This window comes from Salvelinus sp. IW2-2015, unplaced genomic scaffold (genome assembly GCF_002910315.2).
Source record: "Salvelinus sp. IW2-2015 unplaced genomic scaffold, ASM291031v2 Un_scaffold1751, whole genome shotgun sequence".
In the NCBI taxonomy this organism is placed as follows: Eukaryota; Metazoa; Chordata; class Actinopteri; order Salmoniformes; family Salmonidae; genus Salvelinus; species Salvelinus sp. IW2-2015.
Window position 1 is genome coordinate 104,238 of NW_019943132.1, and position 8,799 is coordinate 113,036.

Sequence of the window (8,799 nt, forward strand, 5' to 3'; positions counted from 1 at the left end):
ACATTAAGAACTATTTGTCTTTCAAATGCTGTCCACGCTGTATTTTTAGTCAAGTTTATGATTATTTACTGATTAGACTAAGTCACTCTCCAAGATGGCGCCCGACATTTTCTGCCCAGTTTAGCTACTTTTCTCATTGTATAACCACGATTTTTGTGGCTAAATATGCACATTTTCGAACAAACTCTATATGCATTGTGTAATATGATGTTACAGGACTGTCATCTGAAGAATTCTGAGAAGGTTAGTGAAAAAATTCAATATATTTGGTGGCGATAACGTTATCGCCCCTTTTTGCATTGATTCAATGCTGGGGTGATGTTAGCTCATGTGGTATGCTAATATAACGATATATTGTGTTTTCGCTGTAAAACACTTAGAAAATCTGAATTATTGTCTGGATTCACAAGATCTGTGTTTTTCAATTGCTGTACGCTGTGTATTTTTCAGAAATGTTTTAAGATGAGTAATTAGTTAATACACGTTGTCTCTGTAGTTATTCTAGTCGCTTTGGTGAGTTTTTGTGATAGTGGCTGCAATGTAGAACTGTGATTTATACCTGAAAAATGCACATTTTTCTAAAAAAACATTGCTATACCAGAAATATGTTATCAGACTGTCATCTTATGAAGTTGTTTCTTGGTTAGTGGCTATATATATCTTTATTTGGTCGAATTAGTGATAGCTACTGATGGAGTAAAAAAATGGTGGAGTAAAAAAAGTGGTGTCTTTTGCTAACGTGGTTAGCTAATAGATTTACATATTGTGTCTTCCTGTAAAACATTTAAAAAATCAGAAATGATGGCTGGATTCACAAGATCTGTATCTTTCATTTGGTGTCTTGGACTTGTGTTTCTGAACATTTTATTATATGATATCCCTGTGGCTTTAGGCTAGGCTATGCTAGTCAGCTTTTTTGATGGGGGGGATCCGGATCCGGGTTTGTGACTCGTGAAAGGGTATGATGGCCTCATGTTCTGGCTGCAAGTGGTGACTTCTGATTAATGAACCACTATAGAGACTGGCAGAATTCCCCCTATAAACCACTATAGAGACTGGCAGAATTCCTCTATAAACCACTGTAGAGACGGGCAGAATTCCCCCTATAAACCACTATAGAGACTGGCAGAAATCCCCTATAAACCACTATAGAGACTGGCAGAATTCCCCTATAAACCACTATAGATACTGGCAGAATTCCCTAATAAAACCACTATAAAGACAAGCAGAATTCCCACTGTCAACCCCTGTAGAGACTGGCAGAATTCCCCTATAAACCACTATAGAAACTGGCAGAATTCCCACTATAAAGCACTATAGAAACTGGCAGAATTCCCACTATAAAGCACTATAGACTCTGGCAGAATTCCCCTATAAACCACTATAGACTCTGGCAGAATTCCCACTATAAAGCACTATAGAAACTGGCAGAATTCCCACTGTAAAGCACTATAGAAACTGGCAGAATTCCCACTATAAAGCACTATAGAAACTAGCAGAATTCCCCCTATAAAGCACTATAGAAACTGGCAGAATTCCCCCTATAAAGCACTATAGAGATTGGAATAATTCCCATATAAACCAACAAAATAAATTGACATGTGTTAAAGCACTGTGTTGAACAATTGGCTGGTGTTTTTACAGACATTTTCTAATCCTCACTCGACCAGCAACACGTGCCAGTATTGTGGAAGAACTCAATAATTATCCCCATTCCTAAAGCATCTAATCCCTCTGTGCTGAATGACTACCGCCCTGTTGCCTTGACATCCTTAGTAATGAAATGCTATGAGAAACGAGTGAAAAGTCATATTCTCAGTGTCACCCAGAAGCTTCTCGACCCATTTCAGTTTGCCTATCAGCCTAGCAGAGGAGTTGATGATGCCATTCTTACCCTCCTTAACATGGTCTATAGACATCTAGAGGGTGCCAAATCCCATGTAGGGGTCTGTTTGTTGACTTTCTCTCTGCCTTCAACACATCCAGCCACATTTGGCACAGAGACTCATTCAGGACTTCTCTTAGATGGGGGGCTGGTTTTGTGTGTTTGACTTCCTGAGCCAACACTCACACGAGTCCAAAATGTCCCACGTGTCGGACATACGCAATACCAACACAGCTCTCCTCAAGGGATGTGTTTTGTCTCCACTCCACACCAACACATGCTCTCAGGGATGTGTTTTTGTCCCACTCCAACCAAACCAGGCTCTCAGGGATGTGTTTTGTCCCCACTCCACCACACACAGGCTCTCAGGATGTGTTTTGTCCCACTCCACCACAACACAGATCTCCTCAGGGATGTGTTTTGTCCCACTCCACCACCAACACAGGCTCTCAGGGATGTGTTTTGTCCCCACTCCACACCAACACAGGCTCTCAGGGATGTGTTTTGTCCCACTCACCACCAACACAGCTCTCCTCAGGGATGTGTTTTGTCCCCACTCCACACAACAGCCTCTCCTCAGGGATGTGTTTTGTCCCCACTCCCCACCAACACAGACTCTCCTCAGGGATGTGTTTTGTCCCACTCCAACCCAACACGACTCTCCTCAGGATTGTTTTGTCCCACTCACCACAACACAGCTCTCCTCAGGATGTGTTTTGTCCCCACTCCACCACCACAACAGACTCTCTCAGGGATGTGTTTTGTCCACTCACACCAACACAGGCTCTCAGGGATGTGTTTTGTCCCACTCCACACCACACAGCTCTCCTCAGGGATGTGTTTTGTCCCCACTCCACACCAAACAAGACTCTCCTCAGGGATGTGTTTGTCCCACTCCACACCAACACAGCTCTTCAGGGTGTGTTTTGTCCCACTCCACACCAACACAGACTCTCTTCAGGGATGTGTTTTGTCCCACTCACCACCACACAGACTCTCCTCAGGATGTGTTTTGTCCCACTCCACCACAACACAGGCTCTCCTCAGAGATGTGTTTTGTCCCACTCCACCACCAACACAGACTCTCTCAGGGATGTGTTTTGTCCCACTCCACACAACACAGCTCTCCTGCAGGGATGTGTTTTGTCTCCACTCCACCACCAACACAGGCTCTCCTCAGAGATGTGTTTTGTCCCCACTCCACCACCGGCTCTCCTCAGGGATGTGTTTTGTCCCCACTCCTGTACATCTTGTACACTAATAGTTGTACTAGTTCCCATCCTGACAGACACCTTGTTAAGTTCGCTGATGACACTGCCTTGATCAGCCTGTTGCATGATGACGAGGAACATCATGGCCCGGTCCTAGATGACTTTGTAGAGTGGTGTGATGAATCACACTTGGTCCTCAATACCAACAAGACCAAAGAGATGTGCATAGACTTCAGGAAGTGTACAACACCTACCTCTGCAACATCTATCAGAGGTCAGAACATAGAGATTGTAGAGGAACACAATGTCCTCTTGGACAATAAGCTTCAGTGGAGTAAATGTACAGACCTGATCTACAAAAAGAGCCAACAGAGACTGTACTTTCACAAAAAGCTGGGATCTTTTAATGTAGACTGTACTATACTGACTCTGTTTTACAAATCTTTCACTGAGAGTATTTTAACTTTTTGTATTGTTTGTTGGTTTGGCAATGCCACTGTCAGACAGAGAAATATGTTGAGAGGGATTATTACCACAGCAAGCAAGGTACTTGGAGTCAAACAGACAGGCCTGGGTGAGATGTTTAAGGTCAGGGCCCTCAGCAAGGTACTTGGAGTCAAACAGTCAGGCCTGGTTGAGATCTTTAAGATCAGGGCCATCCGTAAGGCTCCCACAATCATTTTAGACCCAAGCCTCCCCCTGTACCCAGACATTGAACTACTCCCCTCTGGGCGCAGGTACAGGGCACCCCTCAGCAGGAAAAACACAACTAGATAATCATTTGTGCCAGGTGTGATATCCCTCCTAAATAGCTCGGGCTGATGTTCCTATCGACTCCGTAAGGCCAGCAGGCTAGCAGGCTTTTATGATTATTAGTATTTTTTTTAATGTTTTATTTTTGTATTTATTATAATTATTATATATATATTTTTTTATTGGTATGTAACTGTTATGAAAGTTGTATTGTCAATTTTGTTTTGTTAAAGCCACTTTAAATGTGTACATGACACTGCAACAACATGTCCCCATGGGGACAATAAAGTCATTAAGTAAACCACTATAGAGACGGGCAGAATTCCCCTATAAACCACTGTAGAGACTGGCAGAATTCCCCCTATAAACCACTATAGAGACTGGCAGAATTCCCCCTTTTAACCGCTATAGAGACTGGCAGAATTCCCCTATAAACCACTATAGAGACGGGCAGAAATCCCCCTGTAAACCACTATAGAGACTGGCAAAATTCCCCCTGTAAAGTAATACGGAGACTAGCAGAATTTCCTAATGGGATATAAAACACTATAGAGACTGTCCAAACGCTATATCAACTTAAGCAGTGCATTCGGAAAGTCCCCTTGACTTTTTCCACATTTTCTTACGTTTCAGCCTTAATCTAAAATGGATCGTTTTCCCCCTCATCAATCTACACACAATGCCCCATAATGACAAAGTAAAAACAGGTTTTTATACATTTTTGCAGATTTATTAAACATTTTTAAACTGAAATATCACATTTACATAAATATTCAGACCCTTTACTCAGTACTTTGTTGAAGCATCTTTGGCAGCGATTACAGCCTGGAGTCTTCTTGGGTCTGACGCTACACACACCTGTATTTGGGGAGTGTCACCCATTCTCAGGATGCACCTAAGCTCAATTTCAATTTCTCATAGCAAAGGATCTGAATACTTATACTTGAAAACGTAATACTTTTGTTAGCTTTCTCATTATGGGCTAATAGTGTGTCTATTTTATGAGAATACGGTTTGTAACGTAACAAAACGTGTAAAAAAACCCAGGTGATCTGAATGCTTTTCGAATGCACCGTATAGTGTAGGTCTCATTGCATTTGTGTCAATCTTGTTAAAGAGTGCTGAACTCTTTATTGGTCCCCATAAGTATTAACAAGGGATGCTTCCCAAATGGCACCCCTAGTCCCTATATAGTGCACTACGTTTGAACAGGACCCTATGGGAATAGGGTTCCATTTGGGACTCATTCAAGGCGTCTAGCTCCTGCAGGTGTGGCTTTTACTAGAGCCCATCAATCACAACTTCACCATACGCCAATCACACCTGCCAGCTCCTGTCTGCCGGGCTGTCTGCTGAAGCCAATTTGTGATGTGTGTCGTTGTTGTGTGTATGTGTGTTGTGTGTGTAGTCCTACTGTGTGTGTGTGTGTGTGTGGTGTTGTTGTGTTGTTTTGTGTTGATGTGTGGTGGTGTTTTTTGGGTGGGTTGGTGTGGGTGTTGTGTGTGTGTGTGTGTGTGTGTGTGTGTTGTTGGTGTGGTTGTTGTGGTGTGTGTTGTGGGTGTTGTGTGTGTGTGTGTGTGTGTGTGGTGTGCTTGTGTGTGCGTGCGTGCTGCGTGCGTGGCGTGCGTGCGTGCGTACTCATAATATGTGTGGTATTGAGTAGCTCTGCCTTCGGGTCCCAAATAATTCCTTTCTGATTCCAGCTTATAAATAAGGTGGAAACTAGTCCTGGAGGACTACCCTAATTGCTCTTGTAAATTCCATCCTCCTGATTCCTGCTTACAAGCAAAAACTAAAGCAGGAAGTAACAGTGTCTCGCTCAATACAGAAGTGGTCAGATGACGCGGATGCTACACTACAGGACTGTTTTGCTAGCACAGACTGGAATATGTTCCGGGATTCATCTAATAGCATTGAAGAATACACCACCTCAGTCATCGGCTTCATCAATAAGTGCATCGATGATGTCGTCCCCACAGTGACTGTACGTACATATCCCAACCAGAAGCCATGGATTACAGGCAACATCCACATCGAGCTAAAGGCTAGAGCTGCTGCTTTCAAGGAGCGGGAGACTAATCGGGACGCTAATAAGAAATTCCGCTATGCCCTCAGACGAACCATCAAACCAGCAAAGCGTCAATAAAGGATTAAGATTGAATCCTACTACACCGGCTCTGACACTCATCGAATGTGGCAGGGCTTGAGAACTATTACGGACTACAAAGGGAAACTCAGACGCTAGCTGCCCAGTGACACAAGCCTACCAGACGAGTTAGATGCCTTTTATGCTCGCTTCGAGGCAAGCAACGCTGAAGCATTCACGAGAGCACCAGCTGTTCTGGATGACTGTGTGATAACTCTCTCTCTGTAGCTGATGTGAACAAAACCTTTAAACAGGTCAACATTCACAATGCCGCTGGGCCAGACGGATTACCAGGACGGGTACTCAAAGTGTGCGCGGACCAACTGGCAAGTGTCTTCACTGACATTTTCAACCTCTCCCTGACCGAGTCTGTAATGCCTACATGTTTCAAGCAGAGCACCTTTGTCCTTGTGTCCAAGGAAGCGAAGGTAACCTGCCTAAATGATTACCGCCCCGTGGCACTCACATCGGTAGCTATGAAGTGCTTTGAAAGGCTGGTCATTGCTCACATTAACAGCATCCACCTGGACACCCTAGCTCCACTCCAATTTGCATACCACCCCAACAGATCCACAGATGACGCAATCTCAATCGCACTCCACACTGCCGTTTCCCACCTGGACAAAAGGAACACCTATGTGAGAATGCTGTTCATTGACTACAGCTCAGCATTCAACACCATAGTGCCCACAAAGCTCATCACTAAGCTAAGGACTCTGGGACTAAACACCTCCATCTGCAACTGGATACTGGACTTCCAGACGGACCGCCCCCAGGTGATAAGAGTAGGCAACAACACGTCTCCCACGCTGATCCTTAACACTGGGGTCCCTCAGGGGTGTGTACTTAGTCCCCTCCTGTATTCCCTGTTCACCCATGACTGCATGGCCAAACACGACTCCAACACCATCATTACGTTTTCTGACGATACAACAATGGTAGGCTTGATCACCGACAACAATGAGACTTCCTACAGGGAGGAGGTCAGAGAACTGTCAGTGTGGTGCCAGGACAACAACCTCTCCCTCAATATGAGCAAGACAAAGGAGCTGATCGTGGACTACAGGAAGGCCCCCAACAGGCCCCCATCAACATCGATGGGGCTGTAGTGGAGCGGGTTGAGAGTTTCAAGTTCTTTGGTGTCCACATCACCAATGAACTATCATGGTCCAAACATACAAAGACAGTCGTGAAGAGGGCACAACAAAACCTTTTCCCCCTCAGGAGACTGAAAATCTTTGGCATGGGTCCCCAGATCCTCAAAAGGTTCTACAGCTGCACCATTGAGAGCATCCTGACCGGTTGCATCACCACCTGGTATGGCAACTGCTCTACATCTGACCGTAAGGCGCTACAGAGGTTAGTGCGAACTGCCCAGTACATCACTGGGGCCAAGATTCCTGCCATCCAAGACCTATATAATAGGCGGTGTCAGAGGAAAGACCAGAAAATTGCCAGAAACTCCAGACACCCAAGTTATAGACTGTTTTCTCTGCTACCGCATGGCAAGCGGTACCAGAGCACGAAGTCTAGGACCAAAAGGCTCCTCAACAGCTTCTACCCCCAAGCCATTAGACTGCTGAACAATTCATAAAAATTGCCACCGGAAAATTTACATTGACCCCCCCTCCCTCTTGTACACTGCTGCTACTCGCTGTTTGTTTGTTACCTATGCATAGTCACTTCGCCCCCACCTACATGTATAGATTACCTCAACTAGTCTGTACCCCAGCACACAGACTCGGTACCGGTGCCCCCTGTATATAGCCTCCACACTGACTCGGTACCGGTGCCCCCTGTATATAGCCTCCACACTGACTCAGTCAGGGTCTCCTGACCACGGCTTTGCCAACATCTCCGCGTGTACCCCCCCCCCCAAAATTTTTGGGTCTGACTCTCGGGCTCCCAACCGCGTCGCGAGCTGCCGTCCTCATACCAGCGCCTCTCTGCCATTCAGCTGCCCTCAACTCCGCCTTGGGGACGGCGATATCCACTGGCTGAGGCCAGGTCCTTTTCCGTCCAGAATTCCTCCTCAGTCCAGGAGTCCTGGGTTTTTTACTGCGAATGCTGTTGCCGCCCTTGCTTCCAACTACGGCTCCGCTTGGTCCTGTGCTTGGTGGGCTGGTTCTGTAACGGCTGTCGTCTTCCTCCTCCTCGGACGAGGAGAGGCACGAAGGATCAGCGAAGACAATATGCCGGATGATTCGTTCATGAGATTTATTATAATAACGAAACAATCCAGAACACTACAAATACAAAAACAACAAGTGACAACCGAAAACAGTCCCATGTGGCACGAACACTGACACAATTACAACCACCCACAAACACACACGTGAACCCGGCTGCTAAGTATGAATTCTCAACACAGCGGACAACCCGATTTAACAGCTGCCTCTTGATTGAGAAGATCATATTCCCGGAGCCGAGATACACAAACAGGACCCGCCATAAGAATAACACATACGACAACCCACGCCCAACTCACATGACCTGAACAACTCAATACAATACAAGAAAGAGAGGAAAAACAGGTCAGAGACGTCGACACACTAGGCTAGAAAGTTGGTTCTGTTGATGCGCTTTCCACTGATCCCTACAATTACATTATAATCGCGGTGGTTCTGGTGTTTATTGGAGATGGCTCGAATAGAGGATATAGCGGTGCTTAATACAGTTTCCATTTTAGGTCATATCGAGATCATGCAGACCTTCTTTATCCAAAAGTGATTAAATCAAATCAAAACCTTTAATTTGCCACAGTGCGCTCGAATGCAACAAGTGAACTTTGCACTCGGGCCAAT